Here is a 12,750-nt window from a genome sequence, read left to right as displayed (position 1 = left end):
GTGGATTTTGTTCCACAATCAGTAATGCATGTAATGTCTGAAAATACAGACCTCTTTGGAAGGATGACTGCTTGGTGCCCTTAGGATTTTGAAGTGGGTTTTTAACTTTTTTTACAATTACATGAACACAAGAGAGCTTTTGTGTACCAAGACATACATGTTCTTTAAGTAAACAAAAGTAGAAAATTTTAGCACATTCTGCATTAATAGAAACAAAATTGAATTTGCCCGAGTTCTGTTTATGAGTGGCATTATTTATACAGCTGTGAATTGTATTGAAACACGACAATGTGGGAAAAAATCTACATTCACTGAATTATCCAGCTGACTTCTGTTTTTCAATGCATGCTGATCATAAAATCTAAAGCATAATTTTTTGAAAACATTGTATGCTTTTAGAAGTTTTAAAATTATTTTTCTTCTAGTACAACTGCTTTTCAAATTGAGTTATGACCTGTTGAAATGAATTATACACGGGAATATATTTTATTAACATATCTTTTCCTTTCCTTACTTCAAATGTGAAGACCTTCTTGTTCTCTGGCCCTAAAAGAAGGAAAAAAATCCCATCCTCTAATGTTATAGTTATAGTCTCTCCTGAAATTGATAGGCTATAGAGAACCTATGGGTCACCATCTGACAATCAATTCCTAGAGGATATCAAGATTCTAGCAGTTGTTCCTTCTGACATGGGTAAACAAGGTGTTGGAAAATTTTATTTCTTTTCAAAAGTAGAAGTAAATTCATGATATTTTTTGAGAAATCAAAAATGGTAGGATCAAATGGTGTGATCAAAATCAAAATGTTCATAATCATTGCCAATACTAACTTCAGTTTCATTTCTGGGAATGGTAGACCAAATGGGACTGTTTGCTCCTAGCAATGGCAATTAAGAAATGTATACAGGTATGCTATGCAATAGTTAAGAAGAACACTTAGAGGGAGCATGAGAGGGTGTCTTTTGAGTGATTTCATGTGGCAGCAGTGAGCTTTGCTGAGCTGTAAACTTTAAGTTCTTTCTCTCTTATCTCCATCACTGTTATATCTCACAGAAGCCAAAAATATAGGTATTCTTGAGACTCTGAATAATAAACAAACTTTCTATGCATATGCTATTGACTTTTGATGTAGTAACTAATTGGCAGAACTGACCATTAACCTATTGACTTGCTTTTTTTTTTTTTCCAGTTTTTTTTTTTTTTTTTTTTTCTACCAGTATAGAGTCTTTCTTGACAGGCACTTGCCCTTATCAACTTTGTTCCAAGACAGCTGGGATTTTCTGTTGTATTTTATTTCTTTATTCAAAACTTCCAATTTCATGTTCTCTAAATCCATCTTGGTATAAGCTTTCTGTTGCATTTTTAACATTTTCCCACAAACTTCTAAACTTAAAATATAAATTTATCATCTATGATTCCATAAGTCTAACATGGGTCTTACCAAGCTAAAGTCAAGATTTTGGCAGGATTGTATTTTCTTCTATTGGCTCTAGAAAAGAATCTATTCCCTTGCCTTTTCCAATTTCTAGATGCATCCCACATTCCTTGGCTGGTGGTCATACTTCTCCATCATCAAACCAGAAGTCTCATGTGTCTTCTACATTTTCTTTTTTTGTCTCATCCCTTTCTCCAAAGCCAGGTAAGTTTTTCTGTTTTTAAGAGACTCATGTGAATACAAGATAATCTAGATAATCTCCCAATCTCAAGTTTCTAAGCTTAAATCAAAACTGCAAAGTCCCTTTGCTATGTAAAGCAGCATATTCATAGGTTTGGGGGATTACCATATAGACATTTTTGGAGATTACCATTCTTCTTATCATATCACCTGAATAGTTCTCCTGAACCTCATTTGCTATAACATTCTTATCCTCAGATTATCATTACAAAATTAAGGATTCAGACTTAGTTGAAAAACTGGAAGATATTTGGGGGAAGATCAGCATATATACTTCTAAAACTCATTACCTTTAAAGGACAGAGAAATTCAATGTTTTCATCTGCCAATAAAAGGAAGATGTTGCTTTATCTTCAATACCCCATTATCTCAGTTTAGCTATGTGCTTCTGATCAACAGCTCTATTTAATAGCATAAAAAATTTAATGCTAATAATTACTTAAAAGCACAGTTTCTGTGTGACTCAGCAGGTTACAAACCCGACTAACATCCATGCAGATACAGGTTCAATCCCTGGCCTACTCACTGGGTTACGGATCCAGTGCTGCCCTGAGCTGAAGTGTAGGTCACAGACATGGCTTGGATCCCACGTTGCTGCGGCTGTGGCACAGGCTGGCTGCTGCAGCTCTGATTCAACCCCTAGCCTGGGAAAATCCATATGCTGCAGGTGGGGCCCTAAAAAGCAAAGAAATAAATACTTAAAAGCAACTATTTAGCATATAGTTATGAATATATAAATATTGTCTCCATTCCTACAATTATTCAGGTAAATGGGGAATAAAGTAACTGCCTTTCCTATGAAGTTCCTCCTATTCATTGATGCCATGTCTGCTTTACTTCATGTTTTGCCCTGATCTTTTAATTCTTATTTTCTGATGGTTTCCTAGAATATTACTTCTGCTTATTTTCTCTAATCTTTAATTTCTGTTCTCCAAGGAACTGTTGCTCTGCCTAGCTGAGTGTTCTCAACTTTAATATCTGAATATTGTCCTCCAGGAAATATCCAGGATGCACCCTCCACTTAATACTGCATATATTGCTACAGCCTCCAGCTCTATTATTGTTCCCTAAATTAGTGTTCCCAAAAGGAAACATATGTCATTCTCATATGAGTGTTTACTAAAGAGACTGTTTACAAAGTTTCAGAACATCATAAGAGACTGTAGGATAAGGATAAGCTACGAAAAATCGTAATTGCTATAAGCCCTAGAAGAGCCAAAGGAACAAAAGAGAGAAATGGTCACCAGAATACATAAGGCGAAAGTCAGTGGAAAAGGCTGTTATTGAAGAGTAGTGAACTTCCTGGAGGGATCTAGACACCATAAGGTAATCTTGCAAAAAGGAAGTCAGGAGAAGAAGTAGTCTTTCCATAGGCTGAACCCCACTGGAATCCAGAAAGCCCACTGTTGTGATCCACATGGATGGGACACTGGCTTTGAGAGCAGAGTGATAAAACTGAGAGGGACAAATGGAAACTATCTAACAATCCCTCCTTCCCCACAAATTTGAATTATGACCCATCTATTCCCATTCTAATAACATGAGATATATTGATTGACATGTCTTAATACCTATCTCTTTTAATTTTGTGTTTCCATTACTATTATGGTAGACTAAAGACAAAAAGTATTCCAGCCTATGAATCAGGAGTAATGTATTCATGAATTTTTCTTAGGTTTATGCATTAGATTTAGAGGTGGATTGTTTATATACTTAAATATAATTTAAGTCTTATGAGAACTCTGATCATACAATTTTGAATGGAGTTGATTGTCTCCTATAAAAATGAAAGAGTGAAGTAACAGTGAAAATTAGAAACAACTGAGTATAATAAAAGACATCCTTACCTTGCCATCAGTATGGAAACATTAAGCTTAAAATAATTAGATTCCAGAAACATCAAGAGAAGATACATATTAATGTACTGATTATTGTCATTTGCCATAGCAATAACTATGTTTCATTCACCTTTGAATCTCTAATATCCAAGCTGGTCAGTGCCTGGCATATAGAAAATATTCTATAAATTTATTCGACGAGCAAGTTTTGTCTTGCTCATGTAGCATATACATATGTAAAAGTTATTTTTTCTATTAGCCATATACATTAATTTCATATGTCTGTTAATGTATATGTGCTTCCATATTTAACCAAACTCTATATGTGCTTCCATATTTAACCAAACTCATTTATTATACAGTTATCACAATCTCTGTTTTCTAATCCATAAAATACACTGTCTTCTTATACTAAGTAAAGCTCTATGATCTACTCTTCTAACTGTTTTCACCACTCCCATCTTCTCCCATTCCAATCGCTCCAAGATCTGATTTACAGCTCCAAACATGGCACCATCTCTGCTGAAAAACACTCTTTGATTAGTTGCGCACTGTCTCCTGAATTAGGAATAGTTTCCTTCCAGGAACATTCAAGATCCTCTATATGTGGCCTTAATTTATCTTTCTAGATCAGTTCCCCATTACCTTCTTATAGAAAACCACCCTAGCCTTTGGACACATCTGTGCAAATATAAAGACAGGAGGTCTGGGAAGATGAAAGTCTGAAGGTACAAATTTAGGCTAGAGTACATGATTGCCTTTGTGAGAAGAAAAATCTTTTTATTTGGACAAGCACACTGCACATACCAGGGCACATGCCTCCTCTAGAAGAGCATGATAGGACATCATAAAGTTCAACACCCCTGGGTCTGCACACTTAAAATGGATCATTTGTTATTTTCCAGAGTAATCCCTATTATTCCCTACTTTGGGTTCTGACTCATGTTCCTCCTCTCCATTTATACATTTGGATGCTTTCTTAAATTTTCCTAAACTTCTACCACATTTGGTCAGGCACTCAACTTTTATTTTGTGTTTGCCTACATAACAGGTCCTATGACTGATATTGGGGATGCACAAAAATGCAGATTTCTTATTCATGAGACTTCCTCTCATCGCCAGAACTCAATATTATTATTCCTTTCCCTAACCACCTCACTGCCCAATACATACAATACTTTATCTGCACTTCTCTTGGGAATTTGCATTTGCTGCTGTCTCTAGAAATGTTTTGATAAATACATCTTTTCTTTGCCATTACATTCAATGCCACAGATTTACAAATCTTGGTAGCCAGAACAGTGCCTAGCTTTGTAACTTGAGGAAAAGAATTAAACAAATTATTCATCACCTACACTGTAACTGCCACATTATGACTGTAACTCAGCCCATGTCTAACAGGTCAGTAAAGCAGAGTGCATTTTCTGTTACATTGCACCATGAGTTACTTAAAAATTACATTCTTTTGCTAGAGTTCTCAACCAGCATTTAGTGGCATCTTTCAGACATGCAGCACTTGTACAGCTGGAGACAGAATGGTAGAATCACATAGCTCTTTAAAATTTTTTTATTCTTTTTTTTTTTTTGGCAGCTTTTCACCTAATAGTGAAGACTATTTTTTACACACTCTAGCTTTCTTCTTCTGCTAAATTCTCCATCAACACATGACCCAGATAGATATAGCTGTCAACATCTTCAACTTCTTCTTTCCATTTATCTTGACAGATCCCTTGGTGCAGTATTAATTTTATCTGCTTTACCAAGGAGGTGATTATTTCAACTCATTTTTATGCTACTTTTCTATATTCACTACAAACCCAGATATGATTGGTGTGTGGAAATTGAAGTTATACTCTTAATGAACATAAAATTTACTTATTTAATGATGCTTATTTAAGTATTTTTAAATAAACTATTTTTATGCTTAAATATCTGGAACTCCCAGAGAAAAGCATTGAATTTTCCCAGTTCAAATGTAAAATAACTCAACCTTCCATGAATGGTACAGTAAGGACATAAACTAGATTAGAACTGGTTGAGGAGAAAATAAAAAATAAAAACACAAAAGTAATAATTTTAACAGTTCTTTTGATAAATTTTTCTGGAAAAAAGAAGGAAAATAATGAGTTAGTTACAAGACATGGGTGTGAGATGAAGAAAGGACTTAATGGGAACCAATAGAGTATATTTTATGCGGATGAGGGTTATTAATAACAATGTGGATACATGTAGAACTAATTTTGAAAGAAAGCTGGGATGAAATTCAAAGAACAATTCTCTGTCCTTATCTCATCTGACCTATCAGTGCATTCCATAGTTTTGACTTCTACTTCCCGCATTCATTTCCTCTCTTGATATTTCTGATACCACCTGTTCCAAGTTGTTTTATCTATTTCAATCATTATACCATTCCTGTCTTCTTTGTTTATTATGACACAACGTTTTACAGTAGAACTTCTTATAGAAACTCAGATTAAAATACCCAAGTCTGGAAATTCTGTAATTCTAGTAAGATTCCAAATGATTCTGATACAGTAGGTCCATGGAGCACAGTTTGAGTAACAAGGATTCACAGAATCTTTAAATGCTAGTGTGTTTCATGGCCTAGGTCTGATATATTCTTCTTTCCACTCCTAGATATTCTCATATTGTTCTGTGGCTATAAATAACACAGATCTCCAGTAGAGTTAACTACTAGAAAATCTGGACCAAACAAAAGAACAACTTGACATTTTTTTGGATGTCAAATTTCAAAATAGTGGTTATAACTCCCAAATCTATTTTTCTTCTAGGTGTTTCTATCTTAGAAGATGATACTACTATCTATCCATTGCTTAAGCCAAATGTCTATGGAACATCTCTTACTTTAAATATTTTTCTTATACAAGCAGCCCACCAGTACTTGCCCAGGTCTCTTCATATTCACTGCTTTACATCTCCACCTCTAATACCATCTTCCTAGTACTGGCCACAATAATGCCACCCAGATTTCTGCTAGAACATCACATCCTTCGCTATGGTCTTCATAGATTCCATTTTTCCCATAAGACCCAGAGCTTACCTTTATAAAGGTAAATTAGACCATGTAAATTTACTATATAACAGCTTTTCATGGGCCATACTTTGAGTAGCAAGATCTAAGTAAGGTTCCTGCCTATGTCTACAGACTCCTTTTATAGCAGTTCACTATCTAGCAGTTCACAATAAACTGACTCCCCTTTCTCATCCTCAAACTTAGGATGCCAGCCTCTTTCCCATTTGAGGTCCTTTGCATTTGGGCCTAACAGCCACCACTCTACCCTCCACCCTAGGATGTTCTTCCTCCACTTTTAACATCTCTAATTCCTTCCTTATCCCTCTAGAGTCAATTCAAATTTAAAGTCCTCAAAGAAATTGTCTTAGGCAACTGGAATAAAAAAAGCCATCCACCTCCTCCTTCACCTTAGTTACTCCATAATACCCCATGTTGTTTTCTTTGTAATACTTATTACAGTTTAAAATGACCATATTTATATTTTAATGTGTGTGATGTCTGGCTCCATGTGATTGAATATAGCTTCCATGAAGTTAAGGATGCTTACTGCCAGTGAATCTCCATTGCCTAAACCAAAGTAACCAAGAAAATAATCCATGATTTTTTTTTACATAATGTTTTTTATTTTTTTCATTATAGCTGGTTTGCTATTTTAAAATAGTCAAGAAACTATGTAGGGAGTTCCCATCGTGGCTCAGCAGTAATGAACTGACTAGTATCCATGAGGGAGCAGGTTCAATCCCTGGCCCTGCTCAGTGGGTTAAGGATCCAGCATTGCTGTGAGCTGTGGTGTAGGTCACAGCTGCAGCTCCAATTCAACTCCTAGCCTAAGAATTTCCATATTCCATGAATGCAGCCCTAAAAAAAAAAAAGAAAGAGAGAGAGAGAGAGAGAAACTATTTGTAACATTTTAATAGAACCAAATGTAGTGTTTACAATTCAGTAAATCTTTATTCTTTTGTTGTGCAGTGACTACTCCCACTTAAAACTTTGTTTACCAGAAAAATGAGTAACCGAATTCTCCCACCTAATTTGATCTCAGGATGATAAGCTCTTTACTAACCTAATTTTAGAACTTGCTCTAGGACAAGCAATGAGATCCTGCTATATAGCACAGGGAACTATATCTAATCATTTGTGATGGAACATGATGCAGTATAATATGAAAAAAAAGAATGTTTTATATATATATATGTATAACTGGGTCACTTTGATGTACAGCAGAAATGGGCAGAATATTCTAAATCAACTATAGTATAAAGAAACTTTTTAAAAAAGAAATTGCTCTCAGGAGGTTCCCTCAAATTATTTATACTATATACTTGAAGCCTAGATTCTCCAGAGTTCAGAAAGTTGTTACTTCTCATAACTTCTCTTATTCTGAAGTTACTTTCCATTGGTGTCTTCTACAGTGCACTGGCACATTGCGTTCTAGATTTCTGAGAGACTTAGTGGGTTTTGAAATTGTAAGGGAACACAGTTTTCTCTCTGAACCAGTCATTGCTCCACTCTAGGATCAAGATCCACTCAAACGAAACATTTCATTACTTTCTTCTTTCATTCATCCAATCACTTTCATGAAATTTTTACTGGGCATATTACTATATATATGCCAACCTCTATGGCATGTACCAGAGATAGAGGCAGAGGTAAAAAAATTGACAGATGGTTACTATCCTCATGGAGTCCATTGTGGGAGACAGATATTAAGGATGTAATTATCCAAATGATTATTTAATCATGTGGAATGTGCATGTGGAGTAAACCTCTATTTAATTCGAGATCCTGAAAAAATCTAAATATTAAGATAAAAATAATGGTGTACATAAATAGTGTATATTATATATGTTGTATAAATATATAATATATATGAGAATACATTCAGTGTATAGTATAAATATGTTACATAAATATGTATTATATCATAAATATATATTTTATATAAGGAGAGGAAGTGAGCGAATACAAGCAGATGGGGATGAAGATTAAGGGGAGAAAAAGGATGGAAAGATGAGAGTTCTCTTGCTAAAGATATAATAAATATGAATTCTCAATCAACTCTTTCCTTAGTCCATTTACAAATTCATTACCAGAGTATAATCAGACCAACAGAACAATAATCCCTCATTAGGAATCTATGCAATTTTTTTCCTAGTGTCTGTTCTCATTCTTTTTCTTGCAGTAACACCTTTGGGAAGAAGAGGGCTCCCAATTCTCCAGTTTCAAATCCTTTTGGGAAGTTACTAGGATAGAAGCTATAAATAAATCATAGCAACTTAATCCCTCTTTTTTTTTTCAATCACCTTCTTAGCTTAACTACTCCCACTGTGGCTTTTCCATATTCAATTGGCTTAAATGAGCCCTGCTTCCCTCACCCATCTCTGCTTCTCTACACATCAGTTTTGATCCTTGGTATTATTTATAGAGCCTGTAGAAAAGTGCTACATATTGACCTGGGATTGCAGAAAATTATTTAACATCTGTGCTTCATTTTCTACTTCCCCATCTGTAAAACTTGATGTCATAATATTTATCCAATACCGCACAGAAGTGATATGAGAATTTATTCATGTTAGTAAGGAACATTGAGACATAGGGCACAGCAGAAGTATAAAATGCTGTTATTATTCTCTGACAGGCTGGTCAAGCTCTATAAATAATATGATCAGGCCTTGAGAAACATTTTGGTCCATAATGACTTGCAGGTGGGCCACAGTCAGAAGACTTGAAGCTCTCATTCTAAAGTGTCATGTCATTGAAGCTGTGTAAATGTCATCATGCACACTTTGTGGTGGTGGCCTTTCAACTCCATAACTCTAAAAATTAAGATTTTACTTTTCCAATGCCAATGTGAAAGTACTGTGGTAAGGATATACACTCCATTTTATAGGTAAGATCTGATTCAGTGGTTTTAGAGGTTACAGTTTAAACTATTTTCTAGTGTGCTATCATTAGAAAAGGAAGAAAGCAACCACATAGGAAGGTAATGTTTTAAAAGGGCAAAGTAGGACCACAGCTAGTGAAAATACTCTAATGAAAATGTGCAAGTCTATGGAGAAAATGAAGAATAAGATTAATAATCCCAAACACTTTTAAAATAAAAGAATAATGTCTAATAAATTTCATGGTCACAAAGGAACCCACACTTGCCCCTTTCTCTCTGCTTTCCTCTTTATCTTTCTACACATTTATGTGATTCAACTGCTTTTTCCTAACCTCACACCTCTATACATACCCCAACCATCTGTCTATTCTCATCAAACTAAGAATAGCTAGTCGATTGACAAGGATAGCAATGTAAATGTTATGCAAAACATACACTTTTATAAACATTAGGGATGACTGTGCAAATGTGCAACTTGTATTAATTACTAAATCCTTAGGTTTAATCAACTGTACTTGAGTTGAGGAATACCTAAGTCTGTAAATTTGCACAGTCTCGAGACTACTAAATTACATCACTTTAAGTGAGTTGATTATTTTATGTACAAAAAGGTTTTTGTCCTCATAAAACTAGACTAGGCAGAGATAAGATTGGGTTTGTGAGCAGTAGCAAGAAATTTTAATCGAACCCAGAGTACATAGAAACCAATAGGTGAATTTGGACATACAAGGAGAAATAAAAATGTTCATAGTGATTATTTACATATGCTTACCTTGTCTTAAAATTATCCTTTGTCTTGGAACATACTGGCTTATTAAAGTGCATTTAAAACAAGAGAAAAAATTAGGAAATCAAAGAAAATTATGAGTAGTATAGGAAAATCATGTTTTATGAATAATGTTGAATGATATGGAAACCAGAGTAGCCACCATGGTTACCTCACAGAGAGATTCATTGCATATTGGTGACATTACCTGGGGAAGATAAAGTCCTCCTGCATTCTCCATTGGTGCCCAAGTTTAATATGGCAAGTGTCTTTTCTTCAATTATATGTCAAGATACAGTTTCAAAAAGAGATAGCTTCAAGAAATCCTCTAATAAAATCCCAAGTCTCCTCCAACATAAAAAAAATGGATAACTTCTAGGGTCTAAAAAGAAAGAGTATTTTTAATAAGCACAAAATAATAGAGATAAAGAAACAACAATTTCCTCCAAAATAGATAATCATGATGAATTTTACATATCAAAAAAAATAGGTACAAATTGCAAAAGGTGGTCAAGGAAATCTAGCTTTACTGTGTTGAAGTTTAAAGAGAAGAAAATAAGAAAAGTGGAATAAATAATGCCTGTTCACCACATTGAGTAAAATAAAGAAATATGACAGACCATGAAGATTAATATCTAGGTCTGAATATAATCACATGGGATCTTAGCCAAGCAGGGATGTTATTTTCACAAACTTCTTTTCTCATTTTCCTTTGCTCTAGAAATAAATCTAAATATATTTTCATATTCATTTTTCTCCTTTTTTCTCACTCATTAAAAACTCCTCTCCTGACCTTTATTTCATCCTAACATGTATCCTTTCTTTACCTTCATTCCCATTATAGATATAGACTCTGAGGAAACTAGCTTAAAACACAATGTGTGAGGGTTAGGTAAACCAATGGGAATAATTTCTTTCCAGATAGATCTATTAAGTACCAAGAGAACTGGAAATCCTGGAATCTCTTCTCTGGGCATCTTTTTATTTTCAGAGATTATTTAAAATATTGCATTTTCAATGGGAAGAACATCTTCCTGTTGTCTCTCTAACAAATGAGCCATCTTTATCCTCCAATTTTTTTTTCTTTTGCTTTTTAGGGCCACACCCACAGCATATGAAAGTTCCCAGGCTAGGGGTGTAATTGGAGCTATAGCTGCCAGCCTACACCACAGCCACAGCAACACAGGATCTGAGCCATGTCTACAACCTACATCACAGCTCACGGCAATGCTGGATCCCCAACCCACTGAGCGAGGCCAGGGAGTGAACCTGCATCCTCATGGACTCTAGTCCATTAACTGCTGAGTCATGGAGCTTCCCCAATTTTTTACATTAACTAAAATATGAGCTCTGAAAAGGGCTATGTTTTATCCACTGCTATATTCTCACAATTTAAAACAGTACATAAAAAAGCATTCAATAAATGTGTTGAAGGAATTAATGAACCTTTAGGATGATGCTTTTCCATTAAGTCTATCTTGACTTTCTCAAACCCTATGGTATGTTCATCTTCCACTGTTCCTACTCCATCAGGCTGACAGACCCCTCTTCCCCCACAAACCCACATAAACACACACCATGAAGCAAGAAGAAATGTATAAATTCTACTAATTCTACAGCATGTCAGCAACATTCTTAACTGACATATTTGCTTTGGGGTTACTGGTCTGAATTTGGATCTCGAGTGGTCAATTCTCTCTTTTGTAAGTTTACCCCCTAATGATCATGTGCATTTTATCCATTCAATAAGCCATTACTGAGTTTTGGCGATGGACCAGCAGTTGTGCTTGTTCAGTAGACACAAATTTAAATAAATTACATTCCTATTCCAATGGATGTTTTTATACTTGATATGAGGAGAGACAATTAAATAAATAATGACAATTCAGTATGTCATATTCTATAATAAAGGAATGTCAAAATGTGTATTTAATGGACAATGAATGATAAAGATGTATAGTTTTAATTATGACTCTCAACATTACTGGTGCTTAATAAACATTTATCAGTCAAACAAATATTAATAGGACATTTATTCTAAAATTTATGGACCTATGTATAATAATACAATTTAAACTTCAAAGTGAATCATCTACTTAAAAACAACATCTACTTTGTAGATAGCATTTAATTTATTTTCTAAGTGAAATAACATGAAATGAGCAAAAAGTTTCAACACTATCAAGTTTTTTAGTTTTTATGTGTACATTATTCCATTTATTTCTAGTCCTTAATTCTAGAAGATAGATTTATTGTGAAAACTTCTTTTATAAAACAAAAATATAAAGTAAGGCAAAGTTTAACCTTTCACTTAAATCACACAATAAGTTAGTAATGACCTTATGGTGAGATCTGCATTAATTAGAATTGATTTCTTTGTCTAGTTCTCTAGATTTGAAGAAATAATCATCATTGCTACACATTTAATAACAGGGAGATTACAGAGGTAAATTTTCCTTCACTATATATTGGCACCAGGGACTGAATTAAAACTGCAAAGTTACAGGGGAATAATCACAAAATGTAAAGTTATAGAAAATATGAGGAAAGAAAA

At 34.4% G+C, this 12,750-nt stretch overlaps 1 protein-coding gene and 1 pseudogene across 2 annotated transcripts in view; one reads left to right on the top strand and one right to left on the bottom strand.

Moving 5' to 3' along the window:
- The window catches only part of MACIR (macrophage immunometabolism regulator), a 790,687-nt gene that overhangs the window by 22,455 nt on the left and 755,482 nt on the right, over positions 1 to 12,750 (bottom strand). The window contains exon 9 of one of the 2 annotated variants that reach the window (XR_014838456.1): positions 10,405 to 10,578. The exons of the other annotated variant lie outside the window; for it this stretch is intronic. The gene's annotated coding sequence lies outside the window, so the exon portion shown is untranslated. The remainder of the gene's footprint in view (positions 1 to 10,404; positions 10,579 to 12,750) is intronic. 2 annotated transcript variants of the gene reach the window in all.
- Positions 1 to 12,750, top strand: part of LOC146405663 (dematin-like) — a 121,610-nt pseudogene that overhangs the window by 14,540 nt on the left and 94,320 nt on the right.

This window comes from Sus scrofa, chromosome 2 (genome assembly GCF_054392235.1).
Source record: "Sus scrofa isolate SSC_HxYL_T2T_F1_AM1 chromosome 2, Sscrofa_HxYL_maternal_Yorkshire_Landrace_v2.0, whole genome shotgun sequence".
Taxonomy (NCBI): Eukaryota; Metazoa; Chordata; class Mammalia; order Artiodactyla; family Suidae; genus Sus; species Sus scrofa.
This window is presented reverse-complemented; position numbering and strand designations above follow the sequence as displayed.